The sequence below is a fragment of the Microcebus murinus genome, chromosome 12 (genome assembly GCF_040939455.1).
Source record: "Microcebus murinus isolate Inina chromosome 12, M.murinus_Inina_mat1.0, whole genome shotgun sequence".
In the NCBI taxonomy this organism is placed as follows: Eukaryota; Metazoa; Chordata; class Mammalia; order Primates; family Cheirogaleidae; genus Microcebus; species Microcebus murinus.
In genome coordinates this window covers 91,023,177-91,046,943 of record NC_134115.1, presented here as the reverse complement: position 1 = coordinate 91,046,943, position 23,767 = coordinate 91,023,177, and the positions used below count along the sequence as shown (strand labels likewise).

Here is a 23,767-nt window from a genome sequence, read left to right as displayed (position 1 = left end):
TTGCCCAGGCTATAGTGAGTGCCATGGTGTCATCGTAGCTCACAGCAACCTCACACTCCTGGGCTCAAGCAATCCTCCTGCCTCAGCCTCCCGAGTAGCTGGGACTACAGGCATGCGCCACCATGGCCGGCTAATTTTTTCTATATCTATTAGTTGACCAATTCATTTATTTCTATTTATAGTAGAGACGAGTCTTGCTCTTGCTCGGGCTGGTTTTGAACTCCTGACCTTGAGCGATCCGCCCGCCTGGGCCTCCCAGAGAGCTAGGATTACAGGCGTGAGCCACCGCGCCTGGCCCCAACTGCAAATCTTGACAGACCTCCTCCCCTGTCCCACTTACGCTTCGTTTTCTCCGTAATTATTAGAAGTACTATTTCAGGCTTCTATTTTGGACTCAGCTTTGTCATTCCTGACACATTTTCAGCCTCCTCTTCCACTACACAGGGTTTGAATGAGTTTTCTGTGAGGGGAATTTCAAGGCAGAGCCTTTCATCTGTAACACAACGGGAAAGAGACCTGTCCCTATCAGAGAGAGTCGCTGGGAACCACGACTGCATAATTGTCTCAAAGAGAGAAGGCCCTGGAGGCTGCTCCTCCCCGAAAGGCTGCCCAGCGAGATAGCTCTTATCCATGCGGTCCCTCTGGAGCCCTCCCTCCCGCTGTCAGCCCTGTCCCTGGGAGCTGGCGGCCTCCCAGCCTCTCTGCCCCGTCTGGTGGGGTCCCTCCCTCACTCGCCACGCAGTCTCGGGGAGCCACCCAGAGCCAGGGGCCCCGATATCAACGACATGAACAACTGACGCTTGCACCCTCTCCTTCTGAGAAGTATCAGAAAGGAGAAATGATGATTTCCCCTGGAGGCTTTTATACCAGCAACCATGATACCAAGCAGCGGACAATGAAAAAGTAAAGTGCCCAGTTCATGTTTTTTGGTGTGTTTTTTTTAAGGAAAATCTGATGAAATTTGTCCTCTTAGTTTACTCTACTGGAAGGGTTTGTTTATTTGAACTTAATAAATTATCACAAGATGTGCTTTTTGCTTTATTTTTATTTTTTTTTTTTTGAGTCAGGGTCTCATTGTCGCCTAGGGCTGGAGCGCAGTGGCATCATCATAGTTCACAGCAACCTCAGACTCCTGAGCTCAGGTGATCCTCCTGTCTGAGCCTCCCGAGTAGCTGAGACTACAGGCATGCACCAACACACATGGCTAATTTTTTTTTTTTTTTTTTTTTTTTGTATTCTATAGAGGCGGGGTCTGGCTCTTGCTCAGGCTGGTCTCAAATTCCTGGCCTCGAGTGATCCTACCGCCTCGACCTCCCAAAGGGCTAGGATTACAGGCATGAGCCACCGTGCCTGGCCAAGATGTACTTTTTCCCTCCAGCTTTATTGAGGTATAGTTGACAAATAAAAAGTGTATACATTCAAGAGGTGCAATGTGATGATCTGATATAGTATCCACTCTGAAATGATTACCGCAATCAGGCTAATTAACACATCCATCACAGTAACCATTCTCGTGTGCGAGTGTGTGCGTGTGTGTGCGTGCATGTGTGTGTGGGTGTGTGTGTGCGTGTGTGTGCATGCAAGTGTGTGTGCATGCGTGTGCGTGTATGTGTGTGTGTGTGTGTGTGTGTGTGTTGAGGGGTGAGGACATTTCAGATCTACTCTTTTAGCAAATTCCAGGTATCCAGTACAGAATGATTGACTGCAGTCCTCACGCTATAGGTTACACCCCAGCCCTCACATATTTGTACCTGAAACTTTGTATCCTTTGGCCAACATCTCCTCAGGGCTCCCGCTCCCCATCTGTACCTTTTGTGAAGTTATAATGTTATGACAGATATTCCTAAAACCAAGATGGCCCCAAAATTTCTTTCAGGAGAAATGACTTTTGGCTTTAGCTTAAATAAATAAATAAATAAATAAATAAATAAACCTGAACAGAATCTCCTAAGGGGATCATTGTGTTTTTCAAAACCTGAAATATTTACTAGAAAAGCATGAGCTTGGACTTGCTGTTATGAACATGGCTGTGTAAATCTGGATTTGTACCACCTAGAAACCACACAAAACAAAGAGAAATCTCTAGCGCCATAGGTAGCGGACAACAACTAACAGAAAACAAAATATAAAAGAACAGGAAGGAACCTGGGAAAGCGTTATCTGCAATAGCGTTAAATGCAAACGGGCTTCACGGAAGACATTCTCCAAGTGAAATAAGACAAGACACAGAGAGACAAACGCTGTGTGAGCTCATTCGGATGTGGAATCTCAAAAAGTCAAACTCATAAAACGTGAGAGCAAAACAGTGGCCGTCAAGGGTTGGGGGTGGAGGGAACAGGGAGATGCTGACCACAGGCCACAAACCTTCAGTCATAAGGCGAACAAAGTCCGGGCATCTAACTTACAGCATGGGCGGTGATGAGCACGGTAATTAATTTGGTTGTGACGATTGTTACACATACATCAAATCACACTGTACACCTTGCACATACGCATTCTTTATTTGCCAATCAAATATTTAAATAAAAAACAAAACTAAAAATATAAATGTGCCTAACTCATATAATAAAAGAAATATACTTTCAGATTTTCAGATCAAAAAGCAAAACCCAACTCTTTGCTGTGGGCGAGAAATACATTTAAAAAGTTACTTGAGAAGGTTGAAAATAAACAGTCAATAGTATATCGGGAAATCAGAAAAAAAGGCAACTAAAATTGGATATTAAAAGAGGGGGAGAGCAAATACGGTAATTTCATGGTTGCTCACAGTTGTCTGCTAATAGATGATAATATATAAAGAAAAAAAAGAACTTAATTATATACAATGCAAGCAACACAAACACAAACTTCTAACCTTCTTAAATAGCACAGTTAAATATGAATCTCAAATAGAGGAGGAAGAAATGAAGAAAAATGAAAATAAAAGTATTTTTATTTTTACAGGTGAACATTGAATATATAAATCAAAAGCATAGAAAGTACAGAAGAGAATGTAAGATTCCTGGAGCACAGAGTGAAAAACCCAACACACATTTCCCTAGGGTTCCAGAAGGGGAGGAGAGAATGGACGGGCAGTGTTTGAAGAGGTAATGGCTGAGAAATTTGCAACATTGGTTAAAGACATCAGTCTGTAGATTCAAGAAGGCTTATAAATCCTAAGGAGAATAAAAAAATCTATAGTTAGACATTCACTGTGGTATAATCACTAAAAACACCCCTATAATAAAGAGACATCTTAGGCAGCCTATAAGAAATAATAGTTTACCTACAAACCAGAATACAATGATGAAATGATCTCTCAGAAGTGCTAACAGAGAATAATAGTCAACATATTAATAGAATTATCAGAAGGGTTGTGGGGTAGAGGAAGCTATATACTCTTTATAGGAAATAAACCTAAAGCGTAAGTATACTGAAAAATTAAAAGGATGGGAAAAGATAGCATATAAACACTAACCAAAAGAAAGTTATAGCATAGTTATATTTTATATATATAGTTATAGTATATTATACATAGTATATTAAAGTTACAGTATAATTATATTAATATTAGAAAAATAAACTTTAAAGCAAAATACATTATTTGAGAAAAGAAAAACACTTCACATGGATAAAATCATGAATTTATCAAGAATATATTAATAAAACAATTCTAAAGTGATGGAGAAAAACACTGCAGCCCAGTGCAGTGGCTCATGCCTGTAATCTCAGCACTCTGGGAAGCCAAAGCAGGAGGATCACTTGAGCTCTGGAGTTCAAGACCAGCCTGAGCAACACAGCAAGAACCCATCTCTACAAAAAAAAAAAAAATAGAAAAATTAAACATTCACGGTGGCACATGCCTGTAGTCCCAACTACTCAGGAGGCTGAGGCAGGAGGATCTCTTGAGCCCAGGAATCTGAGGTTGCAGTAACTTGTGATGACACCACTACACTCTAGCCAGAGTGACAGAGCAAGACCTTGTCTCAAAAACAAAAACACTTCACATTGACAAAACCATCAATTTATCAAGAATATGTAACAATTCTAAAGTTTTATGTACCTAATAAAATAGCCTCAAAATACACAAAGCAAATTTTTAAAAAAATAGGTAAATCCACAATCATGGAAGATTTCAATATATTCTGTCAGTGATTAACTAGAACAAGCAGACAGAAAAATGGTATAGATATAAAATACTTGAACAACACAACTAACAAAATCAACTGAGATTTTATTACAACTAACAACTGCAGAGTGTATTTTCTTCTCAAACACACCCAGAGCATTTACAAAAATTAACTGAGTCATAAAGGAAGCCTCAAAAAATTTCCAAGTGCTGGTATCACGCAGAGTGCAATCTTTGACCACAGGAGCGCAGCAGATGGCATTTTCCAAAAATGGCCACGACAACATTTCTGTTCCAAGGTCTTCCAGGACCTTGCCACTCCCCGTGAAGAGATGGAGTTTAATTCCCCTTCGTGGAACTTGGCAGGTCAAAGTAGTGTCTGCCTCCAGGACTAGAATCCAGTGGAACTGATGCTGCGTGACATTGAGGCTGGGTCAAAAAGGTGATACTGCCTGCATCTGACTCTCTCCCAGGAAGCACTCGCCCTCAGGGCTCAGTCACGATGTTGTGAGGAAGCTGAGGGCCCAGGGAGGCGTCTTACGGAGGTGTTCTGGCCAAGAGCCCCAGCTAAGATCCCAGCTGAGAGACAACCACTTTATCTGCTCATCATTCTCTGAGCCAGCACCTTGGGCTGTGCTCAGCTGGGCTGTTCTTCTGCTGTTCTCAGCTGCAACCTGCCCCCAACCCAGGTTTCAGGTGTAGGTGACATTACGGATGGGCACGCCTCAGTAGGAATGGTGACTGCTGGAGGAGAGAGTGCTGGCTCTGTTGGGGCCATTTTCAGTCCCAGGCACTTTATTGATTGATTGATTGATTGATTTTAATTATTGGGCATATAATAAGCAACTTATTCTTTTTTTTTTTTTCTTGAGACAGAGTCTCACTCTGTTGCCTGGGCTAGAGTGCCATGGCATCAGCCTAGCAAACAGCAACCTCAAACTTCTGGGCTCAGGCAATTCTCCTGCATCAGCCTCCTAAATAGCTGGGACTACAGGCATGTGCCACCATGCCCGGCTAATATTTTCTACATATTTTTAGTTGGCTAATTACTTTCTTTCTATTTTTAGTAGAGACGGGGTCTCACTCTTGCTCAGGCTGGTTTCAAACTCCTGCCCTTGAGCGATCCTCCTGCCTCGGCCTCCCAGAGTGCTAGGATTACAGGCGGGAGCCATTGCACCCGGCCAAGCAACTTATTCTTAGTTCCCAAATGGCTAACTTTTTTCCTGGCAGACAATCCACTCCCCCTTCTAAGGGTTGGCCTCTCCACCCCCTGCCCATCCTATACTCCTGAGCACAGCTAATTACAGCAGACACCTGACCCAAGGACACAAAACCACACACTGGTGTGTCAGCTGTGACTTGGGAGTCCAGCTCATAAAGATGAACCGTGCCGGCCAAACTCTTCCCCTCAGAACTGCGGCCGGGCGCTGTGGCTCACGCCTGTAATCCTAGCTCTCTGGGAGGCCGAGGCGGGTGGATCGTTGGAGCTCAGAAGTTCAAGACCAGCCTGAGCAAGAGCCGAGACCCCGTCTCTACTAAAAATAAAAAAAAAAAAAAAAAAAAACGTTAATTGGCCAACTGAAAATGGAAAAAAAAAAATAAAGGAATAAAAAAAAATTAAAAAGAACTGAGCTTCAGCATCAGAAACGGAGCTGGTGGTGGGGCCTTGAGCCAAGCATTGGGGGTGCAACAGAGTCTGGTGGCTGTGCTCTGTCCGCTGGCTGTGGGCCCTCAAGAGAAGCTGCTCTCTGGAGCAAAGTCCTGGGAGGCTGGCCCAGAAAAGCAGCGAAATCCACCTCGAATGGAAGCTCCCACTACCCTCTGCCCCACATGCCTGCCACACCGGTAATCCTCGGGCCCCTCCAGGACAGCCCTGCTTCCCAAAACTGCAAGCTCCCTGTCGTTTGAGCCTGCTTGGACAGCTCTGTGCGCTTTCTCCTCCCTCATTGTCCCAAATCAGTCAACCAGAGGCCCCCTTCCTCCCCGTCCCTCCTGCCTACCCTCTCCGTACCCAAATGGGACACCCCACTTCCCCTGAATGACCCTGCTGGCCTCCCAACTGTCTTGTGTCCACTCCTGTCACCACAAAGGTGTCTCCACAGCAGCCAGCAAAGCTTTCTAGAACACACACGAGAACATGGCACTCCTGCCCCAAATATACCCAAGTCACAGCCCCTCGTCAGACGGCTCGTCCCCCGCCCGACCACATTCCCCAGGACGTCTTCCCTTCACCCTGCGTCCACTCTCCTCTCTCCCCCACCCGTGCCCCTGGTTCCATGGCCTCTGGCCTCTGGCTGAGATCAGCTCGTGGGGCCCTGGCAGGAGATGAGGGGGTGGGAGGGAGGAAGGAGGTCACCCACCTCCCCAGCCCTGCAGGGCCCTGGCTTGCCGGGCAGCCTCACCCCTCAGGCTGGAGGCGCTGACAGCTCCCACCCACCGTTCTCCTAACCCTACCCCTGCTTGCTAAATCGGCCCCTCATTAGCCCCCTTTATAAACACCCGCTGGGGAATTTAAATAAAGTGTAGCTGTTTGTGTATTAAAATGTAAATCTGTTTGGGAAGAATAAAAATGTGATATGAAAGGGAAAAATGTTTCTGCATCTATGCATCTCCACCCTCTTCCTCCTCCTCCCCACGCCACCAAGCCAACACAGGCCTGCTGACCCATCAGCACTGGGACCCCCTGAGACCCCCGGCTGGGAGGATCAGGACTCAGAAGGTGGGACCAGGGGGCCTGGCTGTGCAGGGTGGGGACTGGGTGCATGTTGGGGACTGGGTGCAGGGTGGAGATTGGGAACTGGGTGCAGGGTGGAGATTGGGGACTGGGTGCATGATGGGGACTGGGTGCAGGGTGGAGATTGGGGGACAGGGTTGCGGACTGGGTACATGTTGGGGAATGAGTACAGGGTGGAGATTGGTGGGCAGGGCTGGGGAAGGGGTGCATGTTGGGGACTGAGTGCAGGGTGGAGATTGGGGGGCAGGGCTGGGGACTGGGTGCAGGGTGGAGATTGGGGGGCAGGGCTGGGGACTGGGTGCAGGGTGGAGATTGGGGGGCAGGGTTGGGAACTGGGTGCAAGGTGGAGTTTGGGGGGCAGGGCTGGGGACTGGGTGCAGGGTCGAGATTGGGGAGCAGGGTTGGGGATTGGGTGCAGGGTAGAGATTGGGGGCAGGGTTGGGAACTGGGTGCAGGGTGGAGATTGGGGAGCAGGGTTGGGGATTGGGTGCAGGGTCGAGATTGGGGAGCAAGGTTGGGGATTGGGTGCAGGGTGGAGATTGGGGAGCAGGGTTGGGGACTGGGTGCAGGGTGGAGATTGGGGAGCAGGGTTGGGAACTGGGTGCAGGGTGGAGATTGGGGGGCAGGGCTGGGTACAGGGTGAAGATTGGGGGGCAGGGTTGGGGACTGGGTGCAGGGTGGAGATTGGGGGGCAGGGCTGGGTGCAGGGTGGAGATTGGGGGGCAGGGCTGGGGACTGGGTGCAGAGTGGAGATTGGGGGCAGGGTTGGGGACTGGGTGCAGGGTGGAGATTGGGGGCAGGGCTGGGGACTGGGTGCAGGGTGGAGATTGGGGGCAGGGCTAGGGACTGGGTGCAGGGTGGGGACTGGGCAAGGATCAGGATGGAGGCACCACCATGGGGAGAACATGGTTCCTTCAGAAAGACTGAGCCGCCCTCCCGAGAGATCATCCATGACAACCCCGCAGGGCTGTGGAACCCTGGAGTGTTCTCAGAACGTTCACATCTTCCTCTGCAAGGGAGAAATGCCACCACTTGCCACTTCACACACAGTGTTCCTATCAGAGGAAGGGGATGTGGTCACCAGCTTGTGTCCTGCTCACGCATGAATCTCTCTTGTCGACGTCCCCAAGGTGGTCGTGGGAGACAGGCGGTGGGGAGAGTTCAAGGTTTGGGGCCCTCAGGACAGTTTAAAGAAGAAAGTTCCTCAGCGGAGAGCTGAGAAGCCAGCACGGCTAATACCCGATTATCACTGGGTGCTTTCTGGAATAGGAATGAAAGAGACTCGGCTGAAAAGCCCTTTTAAGCACCATCTGTCTCCTGGAGTCCCAGTCTCCCCAAGCCTCGTAAAAAGAACCAATTAATGGCTTTACTGTCTGGCGGGGAGAAGGAGTCTCCTCCGGGTTGGGGCCATGAAGCCTCCTCGCCTGCAGGCCTTTTCTCCCTGGGCTCTTCCCGCCTCTGGGCTGGCTCGGTGGGCCAGGCTGGGCCTCGCTGGCTTGCCACCTCCCCCAACCCCCACACGGGGCAGGGCCTGCCTGCTAGGGCAGGTGCTCAGGAGGATACAGGAGATGGAAGCCGTGAGAAACAGCCGCCTGGGCTTGGGGACGGGCTGGATCTCTTCCTCCTGAGCCTCTATTTCTTCATCTGCACGTAGGATGGCTGGGTGGCCCGCCCACGGTCATACTCTGGGGGTGGTGCTCTCTGAGCAGTACGTCTGAGAGCATAGCCCCTCGGACCCAATATTCTGGGATGTTTCTGGGGACATGAGTCCTGCCAGTGCAAACAAGAATGGCCTAGCCCAAGAGGCCAGGACTGCCCAGGAAAGCCGAGTTTGTGGTTTCTGAAAGTCACAAAAGGACAGGAAGGAAGGTCCCTCTGGGTTGGATGGTCTACCAGGCTTCCCGGGGGGAGGATCTCAAAGGTTCAGGCAACCTGGGATGGGGGAACATGCAGCAAGGACAAGGAGAGGAGACCACACATCTCACGCTGTGGACTGTGCATGACCTTCTCAGAGTGGAGATTAGAACGCTCCCGTCACCCCCAAATTTTAGACCTGCTGCTCTGTTATCAATACCTCCTTGCCCCCCTCCCGCCGCCAGCTCAACCGCTGCTCCGCTTTGTGTCCATGAAGTTTTGCAAGTTCTAGGATTTTATATAAATGAAACCATGCAGTCCATTCCCTTGTGCCTGGCTCCTGTCACTTAGTCTGATGCTTCTGGGATCTGCCCACGTCGAGTGTCAGGAGTTCATTCTTTCTTAGTGCTGCATAGGGGCTGTAGTAAACAAAGCCACCGCGAGCGTTAATGCGGAAGGTTTTGTGTGGACACATTTTAATTTCTCTTGGGTCAATATCTAGAAGTGGAATTTCTGGGTCATGTGGTAAGTGTATATTTGAGCTTACAAAAAAAAAAAACAAAAAACCTGCCGAACCTTTCTCCCAAGTGGCTGCGACAACATTTTCCACTTCCGGACCGGCTTTCCCACAACTTCCCCACCGGCTTTCCCACAACCTCCCCAGTTGTAGCACAGAAAATCTTAACGCATTGGGAAGCCTTCCGTTCTCGTAAACTCTCCTGCTATGCCATGTGATGGGTCAAGATATTGACACCCTCAGCTTTGGGGACCACAGAGCAGCACTTGGGGAGGCTGAGGTTCCTGGATCCAAAATCTCCAGCCCTGGGGGCCACGTGCCTTTGCCCAAACGGCCTGTGCAGACGCCGCTGTTTTCCCCGGGGGAGGGTCGCAGCTGGTCCACAGCTTCGCCAAGGCTTGGTGCCGCCACCTGTTTCCATTCTAACTGTCCCCGTGTGTGCGGTGGCCTCTTGCTGCGGTTTACGAAGACCCTCTCAAAACCCACGTCTAACTGCCGTACTCCTTTCTGAAAGGAGCATGGCAACTGCCCAGTCCGGGGCAATTGGAACAGCAAACTAAATAATGACAGCAACTAATCATAACCCACAAAATAAAGCAGCAGCCCGCGAGCCCACCCTTACACACACACACACACACACACACGGACGTGCGTACCCGCGTTCAAAGGGAGAAGGGAGCGTCTCCTTCGTGTGGTATGCCGGCGAGGGAGCCGGGAAAACCGCAGGTTGGAGGCGGTCACAGGGACGTCATTTTCAAGCAAGCCTCGTGGGTGGATCTAAAACTAGCGGGCAAAGTATGGCAAGAAGCAGGATATCCACATAGTCCCGAACCGTCCCCTCCATGCCCCCAGCAAGGTGGTTATTGGTCACAAGGGGGAAAGAGCGAGTTCCCGGTGGCAACTCCTGACACCCCCTAACCGGGTGGTCAGCATCGCCCCGAGAATGAGCCACGGCAGCACCCTCGCCGTCTGACGGGACGGGTAGAGGACACAGCCTCACCCTGCCGTGTCCCTGCCCAAAAGGGCACGCTCTCGACCTGAGCCTTAGACGACAGCAGAAGAAAACAACCAAGAACACATCGAGGCTGTCTGCCAAACAACAGCCTGGACTCTTCGAGATCCCCCGGGGTCACCAGGGAGGAGGTCGGGGCAGCCGAACTGAAACAAGTCATAGAGTGAACGCAGATGGGACAGGTGCACGGTCCCGGGCCGGAGAGGGTCCTTCCTTTGCTGTGAAGGCGTCACTCTGAGGGCTGGTGGAGTTCAGACGCAGTCCCTCGACGGGAGAACGGCGCTGTGTCGGCGCTGACGTCCTGTCTAGGGCTGCGCCGTGCCTGCCGAGAGGAAGGATGCCCTTGTTCTCCCCAAACGCATGCACGGTGCTCGGCGGTAAGGGGGCTGTGTCTGCAACCGACTCTCACGAAAAACATGAGCGCGAATGAGAATGATACAAACAAATGTGATTATACATCTCCAGGCTTAACCTGTGTCAACAGAAAAAAGCCAAACTCTGCAAAATAATTTTAAAGAGATTTTATTCTGAGCCAAATTTGAGGACCATGACCCGGAGCCACTGCCAAGAGGCCGTGGGCAAGTGGACTCGCTGTGGCTGGGTTACAGTTTGGTTTTTACACATTTCAGGGAGATGGGGATTGCAGGTAAAGTCATCGATCAGTACGTGGGAGGCATACATTGGTTTGGCCCAAAAGGGTGGGTGTACCCTTTAGCCATCACCCCCTACCTCCCCGAGCCCAGTCCTGGCCACCAAAAATCTACTCTCTGTTCCTATAGGTTTCCCCATTCTGGACATTTCGTATTGGCTTCTTTTGCTTAGTTATTTTTATCTGGACTTTGATGAGTGATCCAGCCCTGCCATTCTCTCCCTTAGGGTCTCCAGGGTGGAGGTGGAGAATGTCACCTCTGTGCTTGTGTGTTCCCTCCCAGGGGCTCCACCCAGAGCCGAGGGTCTGGTTTGACTGTAGGGCAAGCCGACACCTGCTGGCGTCGTCTCCTCTGTAACTACTGCTCGTCACCCCAACCCTGGAAGTCACTTTGGGGAGAGTGCTGATTGAAGAAAGGGGTGGTTTGAGCTTACTCCAGCCTGGAGCCAGAGGACAGACTGGTCGTGGCTTAGGAATTTTACAGGGAGACCGAGGACAGCCACAGGGGAGCTGGAATGGTGCAGATTATGCTGAGGGGTGAGCTGATTCGCTAAAGGGTGTCACGTGCCGGTTCCCAGCTGCCACCCAGGGAGCCGGGGGGGTTCCAGGCTCAGAGGGGATTAGCAGAGAATGTCTGACTTCTGTGACCCAGGTCCCAGGCATCGGGGCATTCGGCTCAGACTGAGAGAATTTTCCAAGTAAGGGAATCTCACTCCCTTAGATGTCAAATCTTTGTGACTTTTTTCTTCTTCACTTTTACTGCTTTTGAAGAAACCCCAATTATCTCCCAACTTGGGCAACTTGTAAATGTAAGTCACAATTTTGTGGCCAGAGGCCATGGACATCCAGGGCGCTGCAGATGTGTGGTGGGCTTGGAGTTAGGACCCCTGCTCGGCCTGACTTGGTGGCTAAAACTCTCTCCCTTGTAAGAGGAGGGAGCCTCCCACATGGTCCCTGAAGACCTTTCCAGCGTTTGTATTTAAGATCCCCCTAAATATCCCAGCATGCCCCCGATCTCCACACTGGCGGGCCCGCAAACACCCCCGGCCACCTGCCCCCCACGGGCAGTAGGGTCCGGATGGGAGAGGACAGGCACACGCCCTGGCCCAGAGCCCCGTTGGCTGTTAAAAAGCTAGAAAAGGAAGCACAAACAAGCCCAAAGTAAGGAGAAGAACGGAAATAGCAAGCAGACAGAAAACAGAAGAGGAACTATCGGAAATTCAGAGACCCGACCCAGGAGGTACAACAGCGAGAGCAGCAGAGAAAAGAACAGAGCGAGACACTTCTGCCTTCGGTCTCCTCGCGTGCAGGGGTCGGGGGTCACCCCGGGGCTGGAGAGTCTCCGCGACACCTGCTGACCTGGAGCGGAAACCCCGCGAGCCCTAGCTGGCGGGAAAAGTCACTAGGTGACTGGGAGAACTGCTGGAGGCTGCGTGTGGACTGCACCGGCGTGAGAAAGTCCGGGGGTCTCCAGTCTAGGGGGTGCCCCACGCTTTCACGGGTTTCCCTCCAGGAACCCCACCTGGTTCTAGCTGAGAAAGACCCTGTAGGCGCTGGTGGGGGATGGGTAGAGAATTTTCTGGAAACACCCAGAAGCTTCTTCATAACCACGGCCTCTGCTCCAGGGGAAAGACTTTTCCAGAGCCCATCCCAGCCGGGGAAGGGACTCCTCTCCCTGCAGCCCCTCCAGCCTTCCTGCCCCACCTAAGGGAGGGAACACACACACACACACACACACACACGCACGCACACGCACACGCACACGCATGCGCACGCACACACACCCCACAGACAGAAAAACTGTCTAAAGAGACAAGCAAACCTCAGAACCAGATTCAGACACGGCCGTGACCTGGGGGTTATCAGATCAGGAATCAAAGTAAGCATGGTTAACAGGCTCAAGGGCTCCAGTGGGAAAAGCGGACAGCATGCAGCTGGATACCCTAACGGAGAGACGGAGATGTACTTTGATGTCAAGTGTTGTAGTTGACAAACTTTTCCCAAAATCAAATTTCAAATTCTAAATTCAATCTTTTTTACCTCCAACTAACTTTTGGACATTAGGGTTCCTGGAAGTCCAAATAGGGCCCCTGGAAGTCCAAGACAGACGTATTAGGCTTCTTTGGCGTGTTAAAATCACACGGGATTTTACCTGTCAAATAAGACGTGGCATTTAACTTTCTTGGAGTCATGTTCATGTAAAGGTGGTATTAGTATGTGCTCTAGAATTGTATGAGTTTCCTAAAAATCTGATACATCTTGGTTTATGCTATCAATCATAATTATGGCTGTTATGTTAAATTATTGTAGGCCACAGAAATAAGCAAATATCCTTGTCGACTGTCTCTTCAGCCATGACTGTATTAAGCCTTGCTCACAGTTAATGACTTAATGCTGATGCGCTTTCTGAAACATCTTCATAAGTAATTATAATCCTAGAGTTTTGTGTTTCCAAGGACGGATGGAATAGACAAGCATCCTGAACACAGGTTTCTGGTGACTTTAGGATCGTGCCATTGGAACTGGGCAGGAATTCCCAGGACTCTAATGAAAAGCTTGACTGATTTATAAAACTGCTAACCAAAATAGGACACGAATTAATTGAATACCAAGGAAATTCTCTGCCAGGTTTCCATGCTAAATCAGCCAGTACTGAAATTGTTAAGATATGCAATTTGAATGAACTCCATGGTCCAAATCAAATTACCTGTGATAACCTATCCAATAAACAGCCCTATGCACCTGAATTGGAGAAATAAAATCGGTGTGTAAGAGGCTACACATCCATTGTTAAGCTGGGACTCATGGGAAGCCTGGACACATGCCTGGGCCTTCCTGAGTCCTTAAATCTTGCATGATTAAAACTCAGCACTCTGTGACCCATCATGGAAGAGATAAAAATGACCCAAATTATATTAAAAAAAAAAAAACATATATATTGGTGTGGTGACTGTTAAATGGCTAACATGGTTTATGGCCAATGCTTTGTTTGTCAAACCCATAATCCCAAGAAGACAATCAAAACTCCAGGTGCATTTCTGCTACCTGATGGGCCATCCGCACATTTATAGATGGATTTCATTCAACTGCCATCTTCAATGCACGTTTCCCAGTTGTATAGAAGCTTTCCTATTCAAGAAGGCCAATGCTATAACGGTAGCTAAAACGTTATTAGGAAATGTGTTTCTCTCGTGGGACGGTCCTGGAGCAATCTCCAGCGACAAAGGCATTTGTTTCACTGGACAAGTTGTAAAACAGGTAAATACGGCATCGCAGACACCACAGCATTGGGCAAAGCTAACGGCATCTACTGCACGGCCTTGGTCAGAGGTGTCGCAGGTTGACGACACCTAGTCCCATCAGAGCTTGGGAGCGGAAGACAAGTGAGGTTCTATTATTAGGACAATGGGCCTTCCCGGGACCATTTCATAAGAGGTCAACTCCTGTTCCCCACTGAAAGTGGAGCCTTCTAGCATCGAGGGAGTATGAAACAATTCATTGATCATCATTGCTCTCCAGAAGAAAGATTTTGGCCAAAAGGGGGAAAGGAGAACGAAGTTGCACAAATACAAGATTAACTACATTACAACGGCCGAAGAAAAGTGGGTCTGAGGCCACCATTACCCCCCAAAAATTCTTGGACTCCTCTTGCTCATGTGAAGAATTCCAGGGACTGGGTTAATCGCAAACTGATAATGATGATTCCAAGAGGCGCTATGGAATTTAGCCAATTATCCCTTAGCTTGTTCCCGTTAATCCACAGTGTTTCTACAGGAGCGGGCCGAGACCGTCTTCCTAAACCTCCCCATTGTGTCCTTTAAAATCTGCCTGCAAGTGCTCAGAGCAGCAGCTGTGCTTGTCCTCAGCCTTGGCCCAAATAAACTCTCTGCTTGAATGTTGCCGCAGCTTCTTGCTTTAAGGTCGACGTTTCTCTTAGCCTCCAAAAGCGATCACTTTGTTACAGGGATTTTTTTTTTTTTATATCACAGCGAACTCATAGACTCAAATGTATTTGTGGGTTTCGATGGACTGCAATTACTATCCTCACTGAAGCTCAAGTTCTCCCATCTCTGGCATGGGCAGAACCTCTTCAAGATTTACTCATTCATCTTTCTTTATTTTATAGTGGCCGGCAGGAGGGCATCGCAGCCTGCCTCTCCAGAGGAGGAGCCCCCTGAAGCGAAGCCTGTCGCAGGAGCCCAGCTCCAGGAAGACGACCCCCCGGCTTCAACCTTCCCCAAAACGAAGGCCTCAGGTACCATGCTACTCTGTCCACTTGGGGCCTTCAGCTGAGTCGCGGTCCCAGTGGGCAGGAAACCTAGGTCATGCGAGGATAGAGACTGCAGCATATTTACGAAACTTTTACAGTTCTTACTAAGGCGGGCTAAGAGTGCTGAGTTTGGGGCAGGACACTGTGAACGGGGCTCGCTCTGCAATCAGCCCAGCCAGAGCCCAGGGCCTCTGGGTCCCCAGGGTCAGGCAGCCCCAGACACAGCTCTGTCTTCCCTCCAGCCCAGGAACTGGCGTCGGTGCTTGGGCATGCCTGAGAAGTTTCCTTCTTCCCCTCAAAGAGCAGGCTTGCTTTCCTTTGCTTACCTGAGGGGTTCTGGGCGGAACAGCTGGTCCCTGCCGCCCGGAAGTGTTCACTCTTCAGGTCTTTCAGCCTTAAGGGCCAGGTGGGGTCCTCTGCACCCCACACTGCCTCCTCTCCCCATCTCGGTGACCCCGTGGGGCTGGTTCTCAGACGGCTCTGGAGCCACGTGTGTTCGGGCATGGTGCGGTGTTCACGTCCACACTAAGCTTTCTTCTTTTTTATTTTTTTAATTTATTATTATTATTTTTGAGACAGAGTTTCACTCTCTTGCCCAGGCTAGAGTGTCGTGATGTCAGCCTAGCTCACAGCAACCTCAGACTCCTAAGCTCAAGCGATCCTCTTGCCTCAGCCTCCCGAGTAGCTGGGACTACAGGCATGCGCCACCATGCCCGGCTAACTTTTTCCTATATATATATTTTTTTTTTTATTTCCCTCTGAAAACCATGGGGATTTCCTATATATTTTTAGTTTTCCAGCTAATTTCCTTCTATTTTTAGTAGAGATGGGGTCTCGCTCTTGCTCAGGCTGGTCTAGAACTCCTGAGCTCAATCCGCCCGCCTCAGCCTCCCAGAGTGCTAGGATTACAGGCGTGAGCCACTGTGCTCGGCCCACACTAAGGTTCTGCTGCTCGCCTTTGACCTTGGGCTGAACCCTTGACTTGTTGCACAGGGTGTCATCTCGAGCGGAGCCTTAAGGAGCAGGGCCCTGCTTTTCCAGTCAGTTCTGGATTCTTAGGGTGAATTTTCACAAGACAGGCCCCACCCACTGAAATCACAAATATCCTGTTCCTGGTTCCACCCTAGACACCCCAGGCTGCGGTCTTCAGACAACACTTAAAGTCACTCTCTCTGCAGCCCACATATCAAGACCAGCTCTGGGTTCTTAAGAAGATCTAGCAGACTCACAAAGAGACCTCTTTTTTCTCCAGGTCCTAAGTGTAAGATTTTAAACAGCACTTTGTTCTTTCCGAGAGGCTCAGCCAAAGATATCAAGGAAAATTCTCAAGAGCAGAAACCAGTTGTAAAACACACTTTCTCTCTTTGGCATCACCATTAAATGCCCGCGCTCCCTCCTTCAAGATTTCGGGTGTGAGCTGCCTCTTCTCCAGCAGGCCAGGGACACAGGGAGGCCGTCAGAGCAGGCCCGTGCGTGGAGGAGCTGGTCCGCGTTCCCGCAATCCTCACGGTGCCTGGCCACGGCCGTCGCCGTGGAGACCTCAATCTCGCCGGCACGTTCTGTTCCAGTCTTTAAGAGCAGGCGTGGCTGCTTAGCGGGGAGTTTGCACCACACCCCCTCCTTTCTTATCCTTGGTGACAGAGGCTACAGATAACAGCAGTGGCCTGGGTCCCCCCCCCAAGGCCTGGCCAGCTGCTGCCCTCTTTCCCCCCACCCAGAGGATCCGCCCCTGAGCCCGTCTGCCGTCCTGACACCCACTTCCCTGAACGCCCCTTGCTTGCTGAGCAGAACAGAAGACACAAAGCCCCTACTGTGTTGGTGCGTCGTGGAAGAGACCCAGAGCATTCTTGGGCTGCCTGGGAGTGGGTTACACATGCACAGGGAAAGGTCACCTCTGTCCAACTGCTAACCAGATGGCTGGTCACCCAGCTCAGACACTTGGATAAAAGCCTCAGTAGTCAAAGTTCTTTAACCCAGCTTCCACTGGGGTAAGAAAAGAGCCATGTGTCGGGTTCACATCCATCTTACTGTCAACCTCCCCCTGCCTCTCCCTGGTGTGGCCGAGCGTTAGGTTGGGAACGCAGGTGTTCGGTTCTGCAGCTGCTGCTGCAGAAACGAGCAGAGGATTAGGGTTAAGGGCTTTGTCTCCAACCAAGGGTTTCAGCTCCTTGCCCCACCCCAGCCCTCCCCAGGCACACGCCATCTCCACAGGGCCTGGCAGGGGCAGCTCACCCCGTGTTTTGTCCCCCACCCCGGGGTCGGGGCAAGTGGGCATGTGGGTGGCCACACCCACCCTACTACCCAGGTCTGAAGGCCAGGCACAGTCACCAGGCACGCTCCAGGGAGTGAAACAAAACACGCTGATCAAATACTCTAAAAGAGGGCTGGGCGTGGTGGCTCACGCCTATAATCCTAGCACTCTGGAAGGCCGAGGCGGAGGGATTGCTTGAGCTCAGGAGTTAGAGACCGGCCTGAGCAAGAGTGAGACCCTGTCTCTACTATAAATAGAAATTAGCCAAACAACTAAAAATAGGAAAAAAAAAAATTAGCCGAGCATGGTGGCGCATGCCTGTAGTCCCAGCTACTCGGGAGGCTGAGGCAGGAGGATCGCTTGAGCCCAGGAGTGTGAGGTTGCTGTGAGGTAGGCTGATGCCACGCCACTCACTCTAGCCCGGGCAACAAAGTGAGACTCTGTCTCAAAAACAAACAAAAAAAATAACAAACTCTAAAAGAGGAAAATGAAAAGCCTAGACTCCCAGGGAATAGCTGCCTCTGGCTTTCTGATTCGAGGGAGGGAAAAGCAAACCCACCCGTCCTCAGGCTCCTACCCCCTCCGCTCCTCCCTCACCCGCGGTTTCTGGCCGTCCCCGCAGCTGGCCGGGCAAGCAGCTCAGGAAGGGGTCTCCCTCCGCCCCGGACCCCACGTCAGTGGACGGACCCCCAAGGGTCGCCGAGCGTGGCAAAGGGAGCCGGCCCTAAGACTCGGCGTGGCGTTGACCGCACACAAATGCCCGGGGCCACCTCCTCCCTCCCCCACGTGGCCCTGGACTCCCAGCTCTCAGGGTGCTGGGAACAGTGGCAGCAGACGCGGCCACCTCCTTTCCCAAAGCCTGCCTGTTTGTGACACGGCTGAGGGGACAGTGGACAGTCACTCTGCCCAGGCACGTCCCAGGAGCCAACACCGCGGTGCTGTCATGGGGGCATCGCTGACCGTGGCCTCGGTTCGCAGTGTCGCTGCGCCTTCCGGAGCACAGAGGGGCCTGGACGAGCCGCGGGCTGGCCCCAGGGGTGACCCTTCCATGCCCTCAGCTTGACACGGAGCTTTGAGGGCGCAGATGGTCCAGCCCTCTGTGCAAACGTCCGTACAAAAAAATACTACAAATCTCCACCGAGCTCTCAGATGCCTGCTGCCTACCACCCCGATCCCAGGATAAGGTGACTCGGGACAGAAGTAGACTTTGATACAAAAATACAAAATGTTCTACGTTGCCTTTCCAAACTCCAGAGAATGTGCGTTAGATTCCCTCTGCTCTCTGCCAAATGCTAACTGAAATAGAATAATTTCCATGGATTTAGGGGAAACTTCTGAGACCCAAGAGAAGTGTGAACTTTCTCGTTTTTACTCCGAGCCACATTCCTTTACCAAGAGCGTGGAAACTTCCTTGTGGGAAGTTTTGCCAGAATCTATTTCCTCCTTCACGCCGGCCATCATTTTAATCCTGATTGTTGAAATTCTACTTCAGACTTTTATAGCTAAGTCTTAAAAGTCTTATGATTTCTGACACATTTTCAGCAGCCCCTTCCACTGAATATAGTTTGGATAAAATTTCTCAAGAAGATTTAACAAGTCAACTAAAGTACGGAGGCAGCGAGCTCCTGGCAGTTTCTGAAGATTCCAGGAGCGCAGGCCGGGCGCAGTGGCTCACGCCTGTAATCCTAGCATTCTGAAAGGCCGAGGCGGGAGTATCGCTCAAGATCAGGAGTTCGAAACCAGCCTGAGCAAGAGCAAGACCCCCATCTCTATTAAAAAAAAAAAATAGAAATAAATTAATCAGTCACCTAAAAATATACAGAAAAAATTAGCCGAGCATGGTGGTGCATGCCTGTAGTCCCAGCTACTCAGGAGGCTGAGGCAGGAGGATCACTTGAGCCCAGGAGTTTGAGGTTGCTGTGAGCTAGGATGACGCCACGGCACTCACTCCAGCCTGGGCAACAGAGTGAGACTCTGTCTCAAAAAAAAAAAAAAAAGGATACCAGGAGCTGCTTCAAACACGAGAACCCCGGGTGGTTTGTGGTGGACACAGGGCAGCTGTGTCCCCGGCCCCCCTCAAAGCAGGGGTGCTCGGTGGTCCCCTCCGTGAGGAGTGCTTCCTGCTGCCACTGGCCGTGTGGGGGTATGAAGGCCCAGCCCCTCTCCTCATCAAGGCCATCTGAGGGGCCACCCCTGCTCCAGAGCACCCCCAGGGGTTAGCCGAGGCCTCTGCTATGACCACATGGCAAACCAGCTGCCCCTGCCCAGTCCTGCCCCAAGGGCACCCCAATCCCCACAGGCCTCTCCTCAGGTCTGTGTGGGGCCCCGGCATTGCTGCTTTTGCCTTAGCTTCTTTTTTTTTTTTCCTTTGAGACAGAGTCTCACTCTGTTGCCCGGGCTAGAGTGAGTGCCGTGGAGTCAGCCTAGCCCACAGCAACCTCAGACTCCTGGGCTCAAGCTGATGTGGAAAATGCCGGGCGCCAGGCCTCGGCTGCTTGCCACCTCCCCATCGCTCCGCATCTCCCCAGGCCAGCGCTGTGCCTGGCCAGTTGGAAGGCACGCTGCTGGGGCCAGGCCCAGCGTGCCGGAATGCCCCCAGGCCATGTGCTGCTGCCTGTTTCCCGCCACGCTGCTTGTGTGATCCTGATTGGGTAATTTTTGAATCCCACTGTTTTTGATTGGATGTTAAAGCTTATTGTCGATTGGATGTTAAACCTTGTAGTTAACTGGACGCTTTTTGAGCCCTACCAAGGGTATAAAAGCAGGGGCAGAAGGGGCAGAAGGGCCAGGAGATCTGAAGACAGGAGGAGAGCTGTAACACTAGGTGTGCTGAGCCTGCTGGGGAGGAATAAAGGCTGTTCTCCGACTCTTCGTGTGCCACTCGGTTCTTTCCCTGGTCAAACGAATAAGAGCTGTGACAAGAGTTGTAATGCTAGCTGTACACACTGCGCAACAAAGCGATCCTCCTGCCTCAGCCTCCCGAGTAGCTGGGACTACAGGCATGCACCACCATGCCCGGCTAATTTTTTCTATATATTTTTAGTTGGACAATTAATTTCTTTCTATTTTTAGTAGAGACGGGGTCTCACTCAGGCTGGTTTAGAACTCCTGACCTTGAGCAACCCTCCCGCCTCGGCCTCCCAGAGTGCTAGGATTACAGGGGTGAGCCACCGCGCCCGGCCCGCTTTTGCCTTTTTTCTCAAATTTTTTCCCACCTTTGAAGAGGGGACCAGCCATCCTGACCCACCTGTCCCGGCCCCCCGAGGTGTTCTCCAAGTCCCCCCACACGCAGGTTCCACCAGGCCCTCCTGTTTAAGGACAGGAGCAAACTCAGGCAAAACGTCTAACAAGAACGAGGGCCTTTGCCCGATGTATTTTCTGCAAAGAATCAGAGCGAGAAAATCACTTTCCTCTCAGATCCTGAATTGGAAAGTCTCCTGCTCTTTCCTGGATAAATCCGAGGTGATGTGTCCTCGTTCTCCGCTTGTGATGCACACTGGGCCCTCCTGAATAATTCCGTCTCAGGAGACTTATTTTCTGCTCCAGCTTAACATGCTACCTTATAAATAGATCATCATAGAGTCAAGTTGTCCCCTGAAATTGTAAGTAATAAATTGGGTAAAATTCATGCCAGGAAAATTCTAAGAACCTAACGCTCAAGAAATGAAACTGAAGGAGGTCATTCAAAGAAGTCATTGTTGAGGTAAAAGGTTTTAAAAATTGTTTTGCAGAAATAGAATTTCCAAGGATTGGATCAGCGAGTTCCCTGGACCCGCCCAGAGTGGGCTGTCTCCCTTTCTGGGCTCGGGTGAAGGGTTTCAGCCCCCTGTCTGTGGCGGGTCTCCCACCCACACACAGGTGAGTGTGTACGGCCGCGTCTGCATTCACGAATATTCATGCATGCTCGTTAAATATTTTTTGTGAGTTGATTTATGTATATATGAGAGCAAAGCTTGTGATTAAAAAAATTTAAAAGCCGTAAGCTGGGCACGGTGGCTGAGCCTGCAATCCCAGCACTCTGGGAGACCAAGATGGGAGGATCGCTTGAGCCCAGGAATTGGAGACCAGCCTGGGCAACATAGCGACAGCCCATGTCTACAAAATATTAAAAAGTGAGCCAAGCTCGGTAGCATGTGTCTATAGTCCCAGCTACTCGGGAGGCTGAGGCAGGAGGATGGTTTGAGCCCAGGAGTTTGAGGTTGCTGTGAGCTAGGCTGACACCACTGCACTCTAGCCTGGGAGACAGAGCAAGACCCTGCCTCAAAAAAAAAAAAAAAAGTCAGTGGTATAAAGGAAGACAACACAAACAATAAAACGTCCCCTATCCCCTGCACGGCTCCTCCCAGGCCACTCCCCAGCGACCACACATCCTTGGCATCTGTGCCTGCGTTCTGCCAAGCGGTCGGTCACTCTGCCGCACTCCCACCCTTTTTAAAAGCGAGCCTGGACAGACGCGTGAGCATAATGCAAGGACAATCCCTAAAAGTGTTGTCACTGCGCAAATGTTACCTGCATTACATATAACAGACACGGCAAGGATGGCCTCCCAGAGGGGGTACCATGTGGCTCCCCGCCAGCGGGCTCTGGGGTGCCCGCACGGGACTGCCAAGCTTCCTCCCGTGTGGGGGTAAATGGTGCCTTCTTTCATTTGAGTTTCTTTAATTATGAAAGTGTCGTTAATTCTGGAAAGGAAAACAGGAACGGAGAAACCGCTTACTTTCTCATTAGCACCGACACCGGCCCCCGGCGGGCTGTCGGCCGCCTCTCCCTGGACATCTCTCCACTGCATACGGACAGGGACCACGAGGAGGTCCCAACAGAAGTCCCCTGTGGCCTTTACAGGGGGCCACACAGAGGCCCAGAGGGGAGCAATGGCTGCACAGGACTCCAGAGCCCCTCATGTAAGATGTCACGCCCACTGCCCTTGTCCCCAGTCCCCACCGCCCTCCCACACAGAGACAGCAGAGTGACCAACTGTCATCCTGGGAGCATCGGCGCCAGGCTGAGTGGAAAGATGCCAGGAGCCCCGTCTTCCTCCACGGCAGGTGAGTCTACAGAAAGGACAGGTGGAAGGTAACCTGGGGGGCTGATCCTGGGAGACACGGAACCTGCAGGGTTAGGAGCCCACCAGAGGGGAGTCTGCAACGCCAAAGCCAGCTCAGGACCAGAGAGTTGTGACAAAGACAGATGCCTCTTCTTGTTGTCCAAGGAAGACCTCAGAAGGCTCAAGGGAGGCCTCCTAAAAGTTTAAAAAAAAAATCAAACAACCAACATCTGAAGGTCAACAGCTTCAAAAAGAAGTAAAGAAAGTGTTCTCCCTTTTGAGAAACTGTTTATTACCCGCCACACACGCCGGCATCAGAATGCCACGGGAAGCCTTGGTCACATCTCTCCACGTCTCCGGTGGTTCATCTTATTTTGAAATTCAGGCATTAAACTGGTGAATGCTCATGAAATCTCAGAGTGGTAAAAGCTGCCCCAGGCCTTACCCCAAAGCCAGAAATCATAAAAGAAAAGCTGATAGACTTAGCTACAGAAAAGTTTCAAACTTGTGCGCAGCAAACAAAACAAACAAAAAAACTAAATCCAAAGTCAAAAGAAAGATGACAACCTGGGTAAAATAAATGCAATGCACACAAGGTGTATGGCAGAGACAGGCTAAATACTTTCATATAAAAAGCTCTTAGAATCCAACAGGAAAAGACACGCAGCCCAGTAGAAAAATAAAAACTGGGCAAAGAACCCATACAGGCAATTTTCCAAATGGCCAATCATAACATGATGTTCAACATCACCAGCAGTCAAAGAAATCAAAACTAAAGTGATGAAAAGTCCTGTTTTACCTCTCAGATTGCCAAAGACGAAATGGCATGACACCACCACGGACTGGCCGGAACACAGCCACACTCACCCGCCGGCAGAGGACGGCAAAGTGGCCCCACGTTTCTGGGGGCATTGGCAAAAGACATCATGGTCTTTGGCCCCACACTCCGCTCTCGGGATCTTGAGCCTAAGGAAATAAATACTCAGAGCGGCTCCAGGGACATAGCATCAGAGATGCTCGCCACACCACTGCTTTAAACACCGCGATGAAACATGTCAAAATATCAATAGTCGTATCTCTGGGAGATTACACTATTAATTAGATCAGTTCCCCCAAATTTTGGTAATGAAAAGGTATTACTTTATAATGAGGGAAAAAAGCTTATTGAAAAAACAAGGCATTAAAACAATGTTTTAATGGGTTTCTTGACCGCAAAGTTGGCCCCCAAATTCCCCAGGCTGGCACGACTGGAAATAAGTATCTCCCTTTCCCTCCTCTGGAGAAGAAAGGAAGTCTCGGTTTCTGATGCTATCAAAGCCTCTGACACT

The 23,767-nt window shown here is 50.7% G+C and overlaps 1 long non-coding RNA gene across 1 annotated transcript; it reads left to right on the top strand.

The window, feature by feature from the left end:
* Positions 1–12,037: 12,037 nt before the first annotated feature.
* LOC142874327 (uncharacterized) lies at positions 12,038–19,860 on the top strand. The gene is made up of 3 exons (XR_012922150.1): positions 12,038–12,114; positions 15,001–15,129; positions 19,773–19,860. It is a non-coding gene; the product is annotated as an uncharacterized LOC142874327 (long non-coding RNA).
* The last annotated feature ends 3,907 nt before the right edge of the window (positions 19,861–23,767 follow it).